At 49.7% G+C, this 19,383-nt stretch overlaps 1 long non-coding RNA gene across 1 annotated transcript; it reads right to left on the bottom strand.

Annotated features, from left to right (window-relative positions):
• Positions 1-201: 201 nt before the first annotated feature.
• LOC106019466 (uncharacterized) lies at positions 202-7,371 on the bottom strand. The gene is made up of 3 exons (XR_001194316.5): positions 7,252-7,371; positions 5,797-6,032; positions 202-3,591 (listed from the first exon to the last, which is right to left on the bottom strand). It is a non-coding gene; the product is annotated as an uncharacterized lncRNA (long non-coding RNA).
• Between the last annotated feature and the right edge of the window lie 12,012 nt (positions 7,372-19,383).

Raw genomic sequence — 19,383 nt, 5'->3', positions numbered from 1 at the left:
GCTGCCCTGCTACAAAACACACCGGTAATTTGCAATTCATCACCAGCCCAGGTGCACTCTCTGCTGCCATTACGGGGTGACACTTCCCTCTAATGCTTGGGAACAGCAGCTGTCACTCCACAACTATGAGTGCTGAGGCTACAGGCTTCTCCATGCCTCTCCAAAGGTCTCGGATTTAGCAGCTTCTGAGGATTTCTGAGCACAGAGCAAATTGGTGTCTCATGTAGGCGACAGCCCCAGGGCCAGGGGCTGGGTCCTGGTGTGACCCTGCCAGGAGGGACCCTCCAGGCTCCATGGGGCTGGATCAGGACCCAGGGGCTCTCCCTATGCATGGGGTCAGGACAGGACCCAGGGAACCATAATCTCAGCAGCAAATCCCTGCCAGCAGCAGCCCCCCCGAGGCTGTCCCTGCCAGCCCCCTGCCCTCCCGCCCCGTGGGAGCAGCTCTCCTCTCTTCCAGGTGTGAGCAGGAAATGGGAGGCTTTCAAAAACCCTGCCATTAACAATAAAAATAATAGAGCAGGAACATATGTCTCTCCGCAGGCCCATCACTTTCTGCTTGCTGGAATTGAAGTGTTTTGCCATCAGTGTGACAGCATGCTGATACATCGCCGGAGCCATAAAGCTGCTGGGTTTATTACTGTTATTAACCAGGTTTTCTAAAGACACAATAGCACGCTGTGTGGGACTGCCTGCATGTCAATTCACACTCAGCTTGGGAGCTGGTCAACCAATTTCAACCCAAATAGCTCCAGAGTTGGAGGCTTGGAGGCTGCCAGTTTGCACATGTGCCACTGGAACAGAGAGATGGGACAATCCCAGTGACAGCCCTGCTGTGATGAGACCTGACATCACTCTGGGAGAGCCCCACTTTATATATTTTTAGACCCCAAAGAAACAGAAAACTAGTATTTTGTTGTAGGATTCAGTTGTTTTTTTTTGTTTGTTTGTGTTTTTTTTTGCTTGTTTTTGGTTTTGTTTTTAAAGTACCAATATCCCTCATCCAGGATGAAGCCAGCACAGAGTTACAGGACAGGGCAGGCTAGGGCTGAGCCCTCTTCCCAATTTGTCCTGTCAAGGTATCAGCATCAAGCACCTCCCAAAGCTCCAGTTCGAGGTAGATGTCATTTGAGATGTCATTTCTCAAAGAGACTCTTGGGGACCTTTACAGGACCTCCAGGCTGGACTGGAGGAAGAGGGATAAGTGGTAACCCTAGCTCGTTTCCTGCCCGGGGACCCAGTCCTGGGCTGAAATACCAAACATTTTCAGCATCTTTCTTCCAACCCCACACAACTGAGCCACACAGCTAACACCCCAGCTCCCAGTTAGACCTGCTTGGATACTGGCTCTGGAAGGCTTTCCACCTCAACCCTCCATATTCTTCAGTTAGTTTCCTCCAATAAATTCTCATTTTCTCATGGGTTGCTCAGAGAAGCAGGGTAGTTTTGCTCTGGGAAGCTCAGGGCCATCCATCTCCTTTGCCAGGGGACCAGAAGGGAGCATGGTCCTTTGCACACAACCAAAGGCAATGCTGCATGCCCAAGGCTACATTTTTCAGGACAGCATCCAAACCATCATCCATCACCCCAGCAGTAACCCAGACAAGCAGCCAGACCGACAAGCACAAGGAAAGCTTCCCATGGAAAGATGAAGTCAGTGCAAGCCATTGCTCCTTGTGCTGAGGAGCCAGGAAATCTCTCCGTTGATCACTTGGAGCTCACATGGTTTAGTCTTCCAGCTCAGACCATTCCCACACAGCTGTGACCAGGCTTGATCCTGCAGGAAGAACATTTACCAATGCGCACACAGGCTTAGCTAAGCATCAGGCCTGGAGCACTTTGTTCTTACTCATTTCTTCTCATTAAAAAGGCAAATATCTGTAAGTAAGCAGGGGGTGTTGCTCTTCCTACTTCACTTGTTTCTTGCTGGAAGCGGGGTTGCCCTGATAAAGGTCTGGGTGAGGCAGATAAGACTTCATAACTGCTCCTCCACTGGTGAAGGCTTATTACTGCCATGAATTAGCCTTTGGCCCCTCACTGGCAGCAGGAAGGGATGATTTCATGCCATACAGCAATTTAATCCCTGGCCCACATCAAAACACTTTGTTGTGGCAAAACAATGATATTCACAGATTGACCAACTTCCTTACAACGGGAAACCCACATGTCCACATCACCCCTGGGATGGAGCATGGCCCAGCACCAGACTGTTTAGACTGGCAATAAGCAACTATTTAAAATAAAAATAGGGGATCTCAAGATTAATCTATGCTAAAGGCTTGAAACTGAGCTCAGCTTCTGGCCAGCAGCATCCCCTCAAAGTACTGCAGCAAAATAAATGAAGCACCACGACAGTCACACTCCCAGCGCCTCCAAGGTCAGGGTTTTCACACCTCGCTCCCCTGTGTATTGGCGTTTGGAGTCCATTTTTCACAGGTACAGACAGTCACAAGCTTGTGAGGAAAAAAAAACAAACTTCATCTGTTGTCATTCCCTGTCTCCAAGCAACAGCTGCATCTCCTCTGCCTTCCACCCTCTCCACAGCTGGCAGAGACCTTCCCACCGAGCAGCTTAGCAAGGGGATGAACTCTTCACCCGCAGCAGTGCTGGTTCCTGGCTTTCTTCTCACCAAGCAACAGGCATTTGAGAGCTGAAAGTCCCCAGTTGCATTTTGCAAGGAAGAGGAGACACTTTTGTAGGGCAGAGTAGCTGGTGGCTTTGTCTGGGCTCACACCCAAGTGTCATAAATGCAGCACTGGGAATAACCCCATAAGGACCCCAGCAGGAAATGAATAGTCATGCAAAGACACCACCACTTCACCCTGTCTAACCAGGGATGCTAACCCCAGGAGGAGTCTCCTGGGTGTTATTAGAGTCACAACTAAGCTGAAGGAAAGCTCTCAAGGGAGTAGATTTTGCTTGGGGAGACCTTTCAGTGCTGTGTCAGGATGGAAATTAGCAGTCTGAGCCTCCCCCAGAGCTTTTTCTTCTGCCAATTAATACATGAATAATCAGCATAATGTTTTGCCAATTGTTTAATGCTCCTACACCAGAGGCTACCCTCCCACAAGCCCTCCAGCCCCATTGAGAGAACCGATTAACTGCTTAAACATCTTCTGAGTCCTCAAAATCACCCACACAGCTCTTCCACAACAGGCATGGGCAGAACCACACCCTCACAAGTCCATCAGCACATTAAAGCCAAGCACAATCAGCAGCTGAGGACTTGCAGGAAAAGTTTGAGGTGAAATAGTGGCTCTGCAATGAGTCCATCAGCCTTCCCTTGTGCTGTGCCTGCTTGCAGAGAGCAGTTTGACACCTGTATAGGTGCTTTCCTGACATTTTCAGCCGTCCTCAATTCAGCTACGAAGAGCTGTTATGGTCTGTGCTGGAAACCTTGTCATCAAACATTTAATTCAGTTTCCAGCTGATTTGGAGTGCCTGTGTGCTGAGGGGGATCACCACCTTGCTAAAGCAGTGCCTGAAATATATTGTGGGTGTCCATCCATTCCTTAGTCATAGTGATAATGAGGGTCCAGAAAGATTTCTTCAGAGCTTTCTTGTGGGCTTTCCTCCATCCCTTTATCCACCCTAAGAATAAGGAAGGAAAGTATTCTTTCTGCAGTGAAATTTCCCCTGGGAAATTTCCCATCAGAATCCACAGACAAGCATAAAAACAATATTCTTGTGTAGCTGAGTCCCACAGAGCCTCTGAGGAGCTTAGAGGCATCAGATGGTACCAGGTACACACTGCTAAAGGGTTCAAGTTTCTGTATTCCCGAAGGCAGACCCATCTCTGACCAGTTGTTCGTATGATCACCAACCTTGCTGCCTGTGTGCACTACCATCACCAAAATAAAGAACAATAAACATTGGTAAATGCACTCAGCATGCACTAGTGGTGCAGTGTCACAGCCAGAGAAAGGACTTCAGGGTCCCTGGGGGACAGCTGTGTTGTTAAGCTGTGTTCAGAGGAATTGTGGCCTGTGCTGAATTTAACCACGAGAGCAGCATTTACAGGCCATCACAAATACAAGGCCATATCTGCGTTCAGTGTTTCTACCCTAACAGTGCATCAGGCTTAGCTTATCTTGCTGAAAAAGCAGTTTGGCCCTGCTGATATATGACACATCCCTTTTAAGCTGACATGAATCCCTCCATTGTCACCCAGGGATGCTGGATCAAGGCCTCCTTGGATGCAAAGCTGCCAGGAGGCCGAGAGCAGTGGGCCAGGGAGGAAACCAGGCCCAGGCCCTGAAGCCAGAGCTGCTTACAGGCTCAGCGGGTCTTCTGGCCCCTCCACTCCAAGTGCAGAACAGCAGAATTGTTATTAAAGCACCAGCTGGGCTGGCAAAAACAAGCCTCTCAAGCCATCCTGCAAAGCCAGAGAGGTACAAGATGACTCCTGACTTCCCATTAGGCGCCCCTCCGGGCACCTGCTGTCTTCCCTGCCACGTGTGTTTGTGGGCATACCCTCAAGCCCTGTTTACAAAGGGATTTCAGGCTCCTTTTAGGATAAGAGGTTGCTATAGAAACAGCATATAAGAGATTGAGCTCACTGGGAGAAGGCCTGGGCTCTATTGGCTTAAACAATAGGAAAGCCCATCGGGGGAATACATCTGGCTGGGGACTGAGCGTGGAGCGCAGTGTTTTAATGAACTCATCCTGGTTTTTAGGAGAAGGCTGAGTGTCTGCAGCACTGGAAAGCTTTTGGTCTTCTGGAGGATTAGGTCCACTAACCAGGGAACAAACATATGTCCACCCACAGGGTCCTGAGCCCAACCACCCATCAGGATGTTTCCAGCTAGAGCCTGGGCTCACAGCTCAGCCCTGCTGCCACCACCTCGTGCCTTTGGCTGGTCTGTGAGCAGGCAGAGGTGTGACTGGTCATAGAAAGTGCAGAGAAACAAAATCGGGATGCAGCTAGGTAAATGAAACTGGTTAAAGACGAGTGAGGATATAGCCTTGAAGAAACGTGTGCCAGGATCATAAAAGAGGTGCTCAGTCCTGATCCAAACCAGAGCCATTTCAAAATGCAAACCAAGACAGCAGTAAGTCAGCTCCAGGGGCACACTGTCCTAAGGGGAGAATGACCAGAGGCACAGGAAAATATCTCCTAGATATTTGGCTGCAGGTGGATGCTTGCATCTTCTCACTCTGTCCTGCAGCCAGCCTCCAACAGGAGAAATACACCTGGAAAAACACTTCCAAAGAGAAACCTCTGTACAAAGCACAGCCAGGGCTCATCAGCGAAAGGCAGTGATTAACTGCTGAAATAGCAGGGCATTTCCATTTCCAAAGGCAGAGCTACCACACAGTCCTGAGAAAACCTCTTCACAATCAGCCTGTGTTGAAACAAACCCAATCAGTTAGACACTGAGAATGAGTGTCCCTCTGCGGATCCCTGCAGGGAGCTGATCTGATTATAGAGTCAGCTGGGGAGGTACTGGAAAGCACCCAGCAGGGGCTCGCAGGGAAGAAAATCACAGAGGAGTCTCAGACCAGACAGCCTGTCAGCAATAAACTGCCTACAAATGTGTGGGGAGTTTGCCTTAAGAGATGCAGGTTCTCCCATAGCTTCCTGAGTGAAGCTGTAGGGTAGGAACAAGTCAGCATAGGAGTGTGCTCTCCAGAGTGGTCTTTGGGACATGAAGCACTAAGGTAGGAAAGCTCCAGCCCTAGGATAGCTTCCTGAACCCACAGGCCACATCACAGGAGTTTCAGAGCTAAGTAGTGTCTCAGTCCCTGGAAGGATGAAGACAGCACAGTCACAGCATGGAGGTGGCATTTCCTTACCTTCACAAGACAGGACAGGGCAAGGCTATCAGCCAGCTCCCAAAGGATTCTGTCCCCAGCAAGGAACCCTGTAACCCCACAGCCCAGCCAGGAGCTGGAACAGGGCTCAGGTACCTCACAAGCAGCTGTAGGGTCAGCTCCAAGGAGAGGCCTTCAGATCATTGCGGAGATGCCATCTTCTCCTCCTGAGCTTCTTGTGGGGCAGCACTGGTGCCAGGGCTTGAATGAGCAGGACCCTGAGATACACCAAAACTGACCCTAAGATTAGCACTCCAAAATCTCTTGTATTCTGTCACGTGTCCCTCTCCCCACAATTATTTCCCGCAAACACTGCCAGCAGTCACAGCCACCCCCAAACAAAATGAAGCTCGTGCACAGGAAGGGTGCTTTGAGGGGGGAGGTCCTGCGTTTGCCCACATCAGAGGGGCAGAAAGCAGCAGCAAGGGCTGGGAGTGGTGACTCAGTGCCCACTGGTCCCTGTCACAGCACGGTGCACAGCCTCTCCTGTCACCCTGCAGCTGGGAGCTACGAAGGACCTTTTGAGACAGGCACCACGGGGAAGCCGTGCAGAATAATCTACAAACCAACGTCTAATAATATTGTCAGATCCCCAAAGGGAATGAGGAAGAGAAGCAACCTGAAATCAACTGCCAAAACAATATGCTCCCTGATGTGGGCAGGGAATGGGTCTCTCACTGGGTAAGAGTCATTAGTTTAACCTTGCTGCTCACCCCCTCTTCTCACTTAAAGTAAATACTTACTTAACAGCAAGAAGAAAGGGAGAGAGAAAAGGCAGCATCCTCTCTGGAAGAGAGATTAAAGGGCACTGGAGGACAGAAATAGACAAGAGAAAGGATGGTGCTTTTTGGAGGAACGCGTGCTCTGCTTCTGGGTCAGGACATCCTCCCCTTGGCCAGATCCTATTACAGGCAGCAGGATCCAGAGATACTCAAAGACACTGATGATAACTGAACAAATCCTGCTGGAATCAGGCAGGAGCTTCCTCCCACCTCCCACAGCTTTCAGGTTCAAAGCCCAGCTCCTGCAGGAGGGGCAGGACAGCACCCATTAAGCTGGGGGAAGGAGCTTAGAGTCATACCAGGCAATGGGACAGGAGGAACCAAAAGAGGAGGTAAAAGAACACTTAATCCCTTCAGTAAATACTCAAGCTGGCACTTGTATTTGTCAATTTGCACATCACTATTCAACCAAAAACAGAGGCTGGGTGTCTGGGAGCAGCAAGAGCTGGGCTGCTCCCCAGGGGACAGCAAGCAGGGGGCAGAGGAGCTCCATGGGCCCTCACAGACCAGGGCACAGCACCCCAGCACCTCAACAAGGCAAGCAGAGCAGGGTGCAGGTGACAGTCCACTGACAGCCCCACATGAGGCAAGGTGATAAATCAGACCCCACACCCACCCAGGGAGCCCCCAGAAGGAAACAGGGCAAGTTACTTACAACACACATCCAGGGTTCATTATGGAAACAGAATCAGAAATGAGAGAGACAAAATTATCCCTCCCTAGCTAAGCCCCAGGACTAGAGAAGAGGTTGGTAGCTATGCCCTGAGCTTAAATGGAGCCCCCAGACCTATGTGCAGAGGGTGCATGGGTGGGTGTCCCAGCTGAAGCTGCTCAGGGCAATTAAAGCCTATTAATGCACAAGGGCGATTTGCTTAGCAGAAAAAAGCAATTCTGACTAGACAGAGGGCCCTTGAGAAGCAGCCGGAGTCCATTAAAGAGACAAGCAAAAATAAATCTAATGTAGCAAGGGGAGTTTCCACATCTCTTTTTGTTAATAGCCTATTGCTAACCAGCAATAAAAGGGAGGAAAGAATTAACTTCCTTACCATATCTTTTCAGAGGTCTTAGGCGGGGTAATGAAATAGAAAATTCATTTCCAAAATACATTCAGCCCTGAAACCTGAGCATGTTTCCCTGGATGTTTGAGAGGGATGCAGAAGGAAATAAAATAAGGCCATGGGCTCCTGAGGTCATGTCAGAAGTTGAAGTGCTCATTTAAAAAAAGGGGGAGCTGGTGTTTCTGGAAGAGATCATCGAGGGGAATCGTCTTGCTGACACTTGCCAGGCAAATTGATTCCATGGGAGGCCAAGGTAATGGGAGTGATAGGAGATTCTTCACAGTTTTATTACTGCTTGAAAAGCAACACTGAATTTGGGGATTCAAGGAACGGGTGATTCCTTCTCTTGGCTGCACTAAAAACCGTATTTTATGCAGCCTATATAGACAAAGCCACAATGCACTGCATATCTACTGAGTTTAGAGCATGGCACAAGCTGCAAATGAAACGTTTCTATGGGGAATAGCTTGGAAACTTTGCCCTCAGAGTCCTGCTGTCTTACAGCTCACTGCTAAGGCTACCGATAAGAGAAGCAGGGAAATTCCCCAGGAGCGATAGCTTGCTGCAGGGACACTGCCCTCCCCGTCCTCCGGGCCAGCTCTTCACCGTTTGGCACTTTTCTCCCCTTTAATGTAACACTGCAGGTTGATTCCCTGCTGAAATGAGTGCTGAAAGGCCCATCTGTTTGCCTGTAGGACAGGCAGCTCCTGGCAGATGAGCTGCCCATGTCCACACTTTTCCATCACTCTCCTGTCTGCCGCTGCCTCTTGGATATTAAAAACCACCTGCAGTGATGTTTCCTCGTTGCTCTGTGCTCCCTCCTCCAGTCTGTCACCTTCAGCCCCTTGGCAGGTGATTAGCTGGTCGGGGAAGCCGGGCTGAAGGAAATTACCAGCTCCCTAAATAAGCACGGAGGCTGACTTAACGAGGGTTTCGTGATGGACAAGCGGGCTATTTCGGGACTGCATCACTAAACCGCATTATGGCTTCGTGGATGCACAAAATCTGCGTAAGAATGAGGCTCAGGCTCAGTGTGCCTGGCCTGCTGGCCTTTTCACCTCGCCTTGCTCCTCCCTTGGAGTGATGAAGCACTGCTGGACCACGGCCATGGTTTCTCCAAACCTTTTTGTACCACGTATAATGGTACAGGCTCAGGGCTCTGGTCCTAACACCATGCCCACTGGGTTTCCCTTCCAGCAGGCTGGCATGGCTCTTCCACACCGTGGATGTCAGGGCTGTGTTCCTGGGCTGGAACCTCACCTGGGACACTTTGTCAGAGCAGATCTGTCCCACTGCCAGGTTCCTGGGTCTCCTCCCTGCACGGCCACCAGCTCAGTGCCTCCCTTCCAGCCCTGGGCAACGATGCTTTGGCTTCTTGTAGGCACTCACGATGAGTCTATAGCACTTAGTGATTTATTGGTTTTCGCAGAGCCAGATCAAAACCCTTAGCACTGAAAGGCCTCAGCCAGTTCGTTCCTTGCCTAATAATTCCTCCAAAGTTAATTTCACTGTGAGACGGGTGCTGTTTGTGCTTCAGCCTCTATAATCCTGCCTGCCCTTGCTCTGGTAAAGCACCCTCTTCATCTCCACCCCTCAGAAAACCCATATAATAGAGAAGAGGCAAGAAAATCATGCTCTGCATGTTTTTCAGGCAGCTTGGCATTTAATAAGTACACTCTACAACTTGAAAGGTCAGCTAGATCCATACTACAGCTGTGGCACCTTGTTATGTATTTAGGAAACTAATTAGGAACATGGGTTCTATGGGGGAATTCTCATCTGTCCCCGTGTTGCTTAATCTGTTGTCCTTTGAGATACAAAGGAAAGAAAAAAAAAAAAAAAAAGAGAGAGAGAGAGAGAGAGAGGGAGAAACAGAGTGGATGGTACTTGAAAGAACAGCAGTACAAGGTCCTATCTGCATCTGCCCATCCCAGAGATAATCATTAAGGAAATGCTGCAGACTTCGGCCTCTGCCAGTCCGTGGCTTGCTGCAGAGGGAGCTGGGCAGTGCTCACAGCACATCAGACACCGCAGGAAGCAGGGACTGAGCAGCCTCCTCCATGGAAGGGGCTTCTGCCTTGGTTTTGTGGTGCAATGAGCCAAAGTGAATTTGGAAAAAAACAAAAATGGTATTCCCAAATGTACTATTTGGAGAAATTTTGAACCATAGGGGGGAAAAAAAAAATCAGTTTCAAAGGAAGACCAGAAACTAAAGAAAAATAGCTGTGGGATATCCTGCAGACCAGAAGTTCTCCTGCTTATGAGCTCTGCAGAGCCACGCTGGTTAAGCAGTGGGATGAAAGTGAAGAGATTACTTCCAAGGCTGTGGACAGGTTTATTGGAACCAAATTAACACCCTCTTTCATGTTCACTTTCTATCCATGCTTTTATTTGCTGTCAGGAGACCTAACCCATGCCTCTCACTCGCTGAGTCTCCCCCTTTCCAGCCTCCCCTTCCCCAGGCCCCCACTCTCCCTCACTCACCCCGTCGCAGCGGCTCCGCGCACCCACTCCCGACGTGACTAATTGTCCCCAGGGCTGGCAGCACTTCCCACGGTCTGGATCCACATCCCTGCTGCCATCTGTCCCTGCTGTAACCTGCTGCCTGCCTGCAGCCCGCTGCTGCACAGTTACTGCAGAGCCTCCCTGCGAGGCACAAGGTCCCCGTGGCACAGCTGTGGCCAGCCATGGAAAGCCCACACTTTCTCTGGGGTGTTATTTTCTTCCTTATTTACACCATCCTGTAAGATTTCCTCAGCCCAAAGGCCAGCCCAGCCCTCTGAAGAAGAATAGTCTCTGTGCTCCATCACAGAGCAACATCTGGACATGCCCTGCAAGCCCCCTTTGACCCCCTGGAGCTGGTGCACCCATATGAGCCACCCAAAGGGAATTTTCTCCGGATGCAGGAGCTGCTCTGGCTGGATTTCCAGCCTGCCTTCAGCTGCCTCTTGCGCAAAGGTGTATTAGAAATGACATGAGTGAGCTTCTGACTTGACAATCCTTTTAATAACGACCCTGCAGTGGGCCACGATTACTGTCACGCACCAGAGCTCAGATCAAACGCGATCAATTTTCAAGTAAAAAAGATGGTTTTCCTGACCGTACTGCTAACAACACTGGTCTCCTGCTTGTTCAGGGCTGTCACCAAGCTCTGCCCACTAGCATGACCCAAAGTCTGCTGGTGTGTAAATGAAGGCAGAGATCAGCTCTGTGTCCCTTACTTCCCAAGCTCTTTTTTTCCACCATGGCCACTTTCAACACCCAGTAGCTTGTCACTCCCCTCCTGCCTGTCAAACTGCTGGCACTCAACCACACCAACATGGAAACGACCCTGTTCTCATTCATCCCTTCTAGAAAATCATCCCTTCAAAAAGATCACCCCTGGCACAAAGATCTTCCCATCCTCAGAGCTATGCACTGACCTCACGCCGGCTGCGGGAGCAATGCTGTGAGCAGGCAGCGGCAGCGTGAGGGCTTGGACATGGGCTGGGCATCAAGGCACGAAGCACAGCAGCAAGTCCTCTGCACACACCCTGTCCTCAGGAGCACAGTACTGTTAGCAGGGGCATTGCTGGAGTCATTGCTGCTGGGTTTGGAAACTTCCCTCTGAGGACCAAGACCCCACTGAGGATGCCAAGGGCTTGAAAGCGCATCCCGGAGCCATGAGGTGTGCCCCGCTCAGAGGAATCCCAAAACTGTGAAGGAAACTGAATGCAACTGATGAAATATAAATCTCTGTTTCTTGGAGAAGTCCCTCTGGCTCGGATCAGGGTCAGGTCTCTTGGATATCCCACTCCCACTGACCAAGCTCCCAGCTCACAAGCCGCAGGCTCACATTGCCACCGCTGCTGGTGAGTGCCAGCTTCTGAGCAGACCTGGAAGAAAAGAGGCACCACAGAAAAGGCAAACAGTGCTAGAGGGGGAGAACATTCAAATGAAGCATTTAGAGCTGCCTCTTGCTGTTGTGTCTTCCCCCACACCATCAGCCCGGACTTTTCTTGCTCTGCGCTGCGGGTGTGACTGGCTCTGACTGATTGCCCCTTATTTCCATATTAAGCGAGGCGATTGGAAATGAACGCCTTCTTCTGCCATGAAATCCTGTCTATAATTTTTATTAAAAGGTCATTAGCATCTTTTTTGTGTTCCCTCCTTCCGACGTCTGTGTTTTTGCATGCCATTAAGAGAACCATAGGAGAGAATTTTAAGAGTTATGAAATGCCAGATTATGTTAAGTAGATTCTGGATGGTCTTAGCACAAATCTGGCACCTCAAAAAACCTGCTGCACTGCCTGGGGTGTGCAATATTAATTCGAAACCCTATATGAATATCCTCCGTGGATGCTGCATGGAGTCCCACCAGGTCAAGGGATGGTCCTACCTAGTCTTACCTGGCAAATACCACTCAGTGAACCAGAAATGCCCTTGTTGTGGTTACCCAGCTCATCTGACATTACAGCACAGGCCATCTTCTGGACCAGGACCAGCTCTACAGACTTGGCTTTCATTAGCCAAGGGTCTATCAAGATGCTGAGGCTGATGGGTTTTCTCTCCAGAATGCCAGGCAGCTCCTCTCCCTGGAAAGGGCTGCTTCTCGTAGCAGATAGGTGCAAGACAACACAGAGTTTGTGTGATTGCTTCAACAGAAGGTCCTTCCATCATGAATGCGTTCTCCTGCTAATTGGAAAGCCCAATGGGAGCTGAGGAAAATAAAGAGCTGCCCCTTAACACGCCCGAGTGCTTTCCTTCGTCAAGGGATGCTCAGCATTCAGATGAGCTGCTTATTTACAGCTGCCGTGCCTGCCTGGAGAGCTGTGCTGCACACACTTGGGTGAGTCCAGCGAAAGGTCAGCTGGTCCTGCTTCACCAGGAGCACTGCTGGTGGGCTCTGAGCTCCAGCACTCTCATGTGTGAGCACCACAGAGAGCTTAGACATGAGAGAGGAGGGGTAGTGCAGCCTTTCATCTCCTTTTCCCACAGAGTGAACAGCACCAACCTTAGAAATCCAGGTTAGGAACCTTTTGGTGAACAGTCCCCACTCACCTGCCTTCTGCTCTGGGTGATGTCCCTCGCCCTGCAAAAGGAGCAGCCAAAAGGGACACGTGCCCGTGCCTCAGCCTCCCCAGCTGACAGCTGCCTGTAGTTGCTTGCAGGAGGATTCCCAACTGAGATCTACAAATCTGATTTAGATGGAGGAGAGGGAGGTTTGGGGAGCCCACCGACACAGAGACAAGCCTTTCTTCCCAGTACCAGCATTACAAGCCAAGTGGGTAAAGGGTTTACTTCACAAAGCTTCTGGAGATTTCTTCTTTTCCCTCCAGTCCCAGCTGATGATGAAAGATAAAATCTCAAGCTTCTGTGAACCGCAAATGAAATGGTATAAAAACAAAACCAACTGGTTTGAACCAATTAAAATGTTTTGTTTCAGTAGCTTCTGACCATGCTGTTAATAATCAGATTAATTTGCGGAACAAGGGTGTTTCAAATTGCAAAACTAAAAATCTCGCTTGTTAAAGTGGCACTTTTCAAGAATTTCAGGGCTGTTTTTTATCTGAGACGTTTGTCAAAGCTGTTCTTTTTTTACCCACCAAAAGTTTCAGCTTCAATACCTCTGCCACACTTCTGACTCAAAGAGAAAAGCGAGGCTGCCCTTGCTGGCTCAGTCACGGCCCAAAGCCAGTGGGGAACCAAGGTCGAACCCAAGGTCACTCCCTAAGTCAGCCTCACATCAAAGGTTTGAAGCTATCGGACAAGTCCTGGATCCCTCATGGGATTTCACTTTCGGTTTTCACCTGGATTTTTTTAATGCCTTAAAATCTCCAGCCCATCTTTCATCTCCAGGCATTACATGCAAACCACATTAACTTCTAAAGAGATTAATGGGGCTGTGTTGTACAAGAGCTGGTGGTTTCCACTTCATTTGCACCGCTGATCCAGGTGACTCCTTCAGCATGCTCCGTGATCGACCTACCTGGGCAGCTTGGATGTGACTGGAATGACAAGCGAGCCTGTGGCAGAAGACAAACCTCCTCGGCACTGCTGTTACTGCTGACATTTCTGCTCTTTCAGACATCAGCTCGGAGGCCTGGGTACTGTTCCAACAAATGATGCTTTGACTATTGCAAGAGGCTCCAGCATATTCAGGTCCCCAAGTGAACAGCCAAGCGGTGTTCATTAGGAAAGGAGTTGGAGAGATGCAGCAGTGGCATAAAGAAACCTGCACAGCTGAGGTCACAGACAGCTCTAGGATTCCTGGAAAGCATCCTAGGAAAATCCTGGGAAGCAGCATGGACAATCCTAGAAAGCAAAAGGGAGATTCCTACAGAAGAGCCTAGGAAATCCTGAGAAAACATCTACAAAATGCATGGTAAGCATGCTAGGACTTCCCTTGAGAGTAATGTGAGAAATTTCTTGGAAGTAACACGGGGCATTTCTAGAAACCAAAGAGGAGATTTCTAGAAAGCGATGTGGAAATTCCTAGGAAGAAACATAAAAAGCCCTGGAAAGTAATATAAGAATTCCGAGAAACATGGTGATCTGTGAGTTGGAAGGAACCTGAGAAATTCCTGGGAAGTACTCCAGGAAAATCCCCTGATAAATAAATAAACAAACCAAAGGAGAAACTCCAGGTAAGCAAAGTGGAGATTCCTAGAAACCAACATGAAAATTCATAGAGAACTCCTTAGCAGATTCCTGGAAAACATCCTGAGATGTTCCTGAAAGCCACATAGGGAATTCCTTGAGAGCACCTGGGGACAACCTTAGAAGACTGGGGGCAAATCCCTGGAAACCTCCTGCCCAAAGCAGGCTCAGCTCTGAGGTCAGACCTGGTTGTGCAAGGCTTTGTCCAGCCAGGTCTTAAAGCCTGGACAGGGATCACAAGGCCCTTCTGGGCCCTGTCCCTCTGCTTGACCGTCCTCATGGGGAAAAACACATGCCACAGAAAGAGTACACATAAAAAGAAAGAGTCTGACCCTCTCCTGTTCCAGCTGGTGTCCATCACTACTCATTCTCCCACTGTGACCCCTGTGAGGAGCTTGACTTGATCTTGGTAACTTCCTCACAGCCTCACAGCCTCCCATCCTCTCCAGCAGGCGCTGAGCCCGCCTGCCTGCCTCCCAACTTGCTTTTTTTTTTTTTCTCCACGCCTTCCTCAGATGCTGCTTCTCAGCCCACTGCTGCTCAGGAAGAAGAAAAGATCACAGAGAAGTTGGTGGCATCACTCTGGTGATGTGCAATTATCTCCAATAGGCCTCACTACATCTGATTGCCTTCCCTTTGCTTTCATGCCTGACACTTCAAACATTGGGGGTGCTAAAGCAGGGAGGCTTTGGTTAATTGAATGAAATGAGGACTCCAAAAAATGGATTTGCCTTATTTGGAAGGTCCTGGTCTGCCTGTCCCCATTGCTGTGCCCGGCTCAGGAGCATGAATACCAGGAGAGAGGATGGATGAATGCAGAACGGTGCCCTCAGTACTAGGTGGACCCCAGTAGTGCTGAAGGCACCTTGCAGGGAACTGGTTTCAGCATCCCCACGCTCAGCCTCCCCCTCACCACCTGCAGAGCACCTCAGCAGGATGGTGGCTGCTCTCCGGGGGAATTCCTGCTCCTGAAGCCTCTGCATTTCAGCCTGCAGGATGACAGCTGCTGCTAGGGCAGAGCCACGCACGCCCACGGGCTGGCTGCATGATGAAAACAAAGACGCCTGGATCCTGCAGGATGTTGTTTTTATCACCTGGCTTGTGGCTGCTGCCGTGGGACTCTCCTTCAGGGAGATGTCCCAGCACTTCTGCTGAAAGAAAAAGAAAAAAAAAAGAAGAAATGATTACAGAGCCCGAGCTGCTGTGCAGTTGGGAAAGCAGATCAATGCATCTTCAGCAGATCAATCACTGTCCCGGGCAAGGGATTTCTAGCTGGAAAAACTCCCCTGCTGGGCCATTAGTAGAGCACCCTGTTCTAAATCAGGGCCTCCAGCTAACAACAGCGCTCTACTTGATTAATGCTGATTAGCCCTGCTTTGCTTGGTATGTTGATTAAAAAGCAAGGTTCATTTCCCAGGTTTCCTTCCCAATCACATTCCCTGATTTCTTTTGGCACCTCCACAGCCTCTTAATTCTTCAGCCCTCCAAGAAGCTCATCAGGCAAGGACAATGCTGAGGCACCAGCAAACAAAGGTCAGATGTGAACCTTGTCCGGAGGGAAGCTCTCTCCCACGCCGTGTTACTCCATATGGCAGGCTGGCTGGTGGCATCTTGACCTTAATCAGTTACTTAGGGACTTCAAATGCAGATAAATAGCCAAGGCTGCTCAAGATCTCCTTACATCCCAGTGGGGCTTTGGGCCTTCCTTGGTTCTCACCAGCCCTGGAAGCAATGGGGACTGTGTTGCCTCTTCTCCAAATTATCTGCTGAATTGCTGTAGGAGGTTGAGACCCATGGTACACACAGCCTGTTCAGTGGCTGCAGCAGATGCATGAAAAGCAGCAGAAACAGGGCACTTACAAAGTGGTCTTGACTCAAACTTCTCAGCTTTGGTGGTGTTTGGTTTGGGGTTTCATTAGCCAGAAACTGCATTCATCTCATGGGGTTTAGCAGCCACGGCTTTGTCTATTCCCTCCCTGAACTCGCGCCAGCCTCCACAGCATCCTGTGGAAATGGGCTGGGCAATTCAATTGCTCTTAATGGAAAAAAAATACTTTCTTGTGTCTGTGTTATGTGTGCTGATTGCTCACTTTCAGAAGCACCTAATTATGAGGAAAAGACAGTGATCTTCCTTCCCTCTGTGATATAATATGATAGGCCTCTGTCATTGCCCCTTTAGGCACCTCTTGTTCTAGCTGGGGACTCCTACCTTCATACAGAAATGATTTTGCAGCTTATTGGAAGTTGTTTTAATAAAACAACCAGTGCTCAGGAAAATGAAGTTCCCATTACCACCTCTGCTTTGCAGTAAGAAAGTGGGAATTCAGAGCATCCTTAAAACACAGCCGAGTAAACAACAAGTCGGCACCGAGAGCAAGGAGTTAATCTGACATCTGAATATTCCCTGCTATCAAATAAGACGAAGACTTGCCTCCTTCAGCTCTTATGTAAATAGAACTCATCTGCGATGCAGATTTTATTAATTAACTGGCAAATCGAGAAAACCCTAATAGGCTGTAATTGAACTCCGCGTTGATGATGGATGAGGAGACACTTACAGGCCAGCCGCTGTGTCTGTGCAGCCACTCCTGGAGGGGCTGCCATCCCCTCTCATCCTCACGGCACAGGCTGCAATGTCCCGAGCAAAATCAAGGAGCTCCGAGGGGCAGACACGTGGCACTAATGGGACACCCGGCGCATTTTCCTCCTAAGCCACCTTTCCCTGCAAGGCAGCACGTGGCAGAGCTCATGGGAAGGAGGCACCGTGGAGGTAGGGGATGAAGGAAGCAACCACCTGCACGGATGCTTTGTGATTCCTGTTGGGGAAATAATTTTGCTTTCATTTTGATAGGGAAATGGTGAGGTGGCAGCAAGGCGCCCGCCCTCGGAGCTGCTGAAGCCTGGGTTTGTCTCTGCAAGGGAAGGGGAAGTGGCATTTGAAACAGTGAGATGTGAGAAGAGTCTCATTATTGCTCTGGATGGCCCCTTCATTAGAGGAAAACATGGTATCTAATGAAGGGGAAAGAAAACAGGAGCTCCCTGCTGGGTCCAGAAAGGCTTCTCTTTTCAGCTCTGGTCTTGCTTTTCCTTATTTGTGGGAGTGAGGGAGGCTGGACAGATCCATCCCCACAGTGCCCGTCCCTGGGTCTTGTGAGGGGTGCTCTAAGGCCACCCCAAACCAAGGTCTCCCTGGAGACAGCAACCCACAAGTGCCATTCCCTCTGCACAACCCAGCTTTGGGGGACCTCCCCATGCCCACACTCAGGTGGTCAGAGACAGGGACGGGGTGCTGAGGGCTACCCCTCTCCACCCATATGCAATGTGGACATAGTGCTTAGGGACATTGAGAGGTAGCAGAGTTGGTACTGTTAGGTTGATGGTTCCACCTGGTGATTTAAAGGTCTTTTCCAACATAAATGATTTTATGATTCTAAGATTCCTTTGTTACCAAGGGGAAACTGAGGCATTGGGGATGTGTTTTCCATGCTCAGCACCAAGCCTGAAGAACACATTTGATTAAAGAGAACATTGCATTTTCCTCTTGGGCTTCCTTGCAAAATGCCCACAGATTACCATGATCTTTCTCATGATTGCCTCAACAAACTCAATATGGGATTCACGCATCAGGCTAATTCCTCCCTGCTAGCGCCAACAATTTGCTCTCTCAGTGACACCCCGCGAAGTTTTCATCATGGGAAGGCAGAATCCCTGCTCTTCCCCTTCCTCCTCTCCCAGTAATTGGATTTTCTAGCAGTGTGTCAACAGACTCCAGGAGAAGAGCCGGCCCACGTTCCCTTTGCTGGGACGAGTCTGGCTCTGCTAGGAATTGAGATGAAAGGAAGCTGGTTTCCATCCCAGCATAAGCAGGCAAGAAGTGGAGCATGAACAGAGAGAAGACAAGCAGAGAAGCAAGCACTGTGATTTCGTCCTGGGTCTCTGCACCCCAAGCTGTCCTTTACCACCACTCATGGCTGATAACCTTCACTCGGGTCTCCAGACGGGGTATTTTAGTTTCAGAGTCTCACAGACATGTGAGGCCTTTTTCCTGCTCTCGCTGCTTTGCCCTGTGAGCCAGTGCCTTCATCCTGGGCCTCCGTGCATTATCACCGGGGCCTTCCAACCGAAGGAGCAAGTTTCCTTAAATTACATTTCCAGCGAGTATCTCTGCTAATTAAAGATTATGAAACGAATTTACCATTGCTTCAATTAAAATCCATTCACAGCTAATACCTTCCTCTTCTCAAACGTTATTTATTTACCGAGGGCGGGGAAGGAAGGAGCTGCGCTCGGAGTCTCCAGAAGTTCTCTGGGTTGGGAACAGGCTCGGCTCTGCCTCGTTATGGGGAACGGGTCCCCGGAGAATGCAGGCTGATTGCAATCTAATTTATGGCATTCATCAACATATGAATTAATGCTGGGGTCTCAGATAGGAGATCTCTCTATTTCTCCCTCCCCTCTTCATGAAGGCTTGGCTCCCGCGTCCATGTTCCCTTCCCTCCTGGCACTGCTCCTCTCCTTCGGTGCAGAAACAGCCTGGATTTGGGTTAGAAAATGGGCACCTCACCTGGATTGCTGCGACTGAATTAAAGCCAACTGAAGCCAAGGAGGGACTAGTCCCTGTTCTGTGTAAGCTTGCGACCTGCTTGGTGGCTGCCTGCCTCAGTTTCCCCATCTGTAACCTGAGGATGCTGCTCCTGGCTCACCTTGGAGAGCCCCAGGGAGAGCAAAACCACACTCGTGCTGCAGAGCCCTGCGTGCATGCTTGCAGAAGACTTTTGTGTGCTTTCCTATGGCTCGTCTGTGTTGTTCTTGGCTTTGACCTTGGGCAGAGCTGGACAAGAGAATAATCCAAGTCACTTGTGTTTTGGGTGCTGTTACACATGTTAAAGAAAACTTAAAACTGCAAAGTCTTCTCCTGGTTGGAGCCACTGACCCCCAGAGTGACTGAAAGCCCTGGAGCTTTTGACAGCAAAATAAATCATCAGCAGCAGTGGATGGAGGGCCACGTGCCTGCTGTCTGCCTGGAGGCAGGCACAGGAAAAACACGACAGCAAAACAAGTCTGAGGCCACAAAGTCAGCCTGCAGCACG

This window comes from Anas platyrhynchos, chromosome 8, assembly GCF_047663525.1.
Source record: "Anas platyrhynchos isolate ZD024472 breed Pekin duck chromosome 8, IASCAAS_PekinDuck_T2T, whole genome shotgun sequence".
Taxonomy (NCBI): domain Eukaryota; kingdom Metazoa; phylum Chordata; class Aves; order Anseriformes; family Anatidae; genus Anas; species Anas platyrhynchos.
The sequence above is the reverse complement of the archived record's forward strand: the minus strand, read 5'-3'. Positions and strand labels throughout refer to the sequence as shown.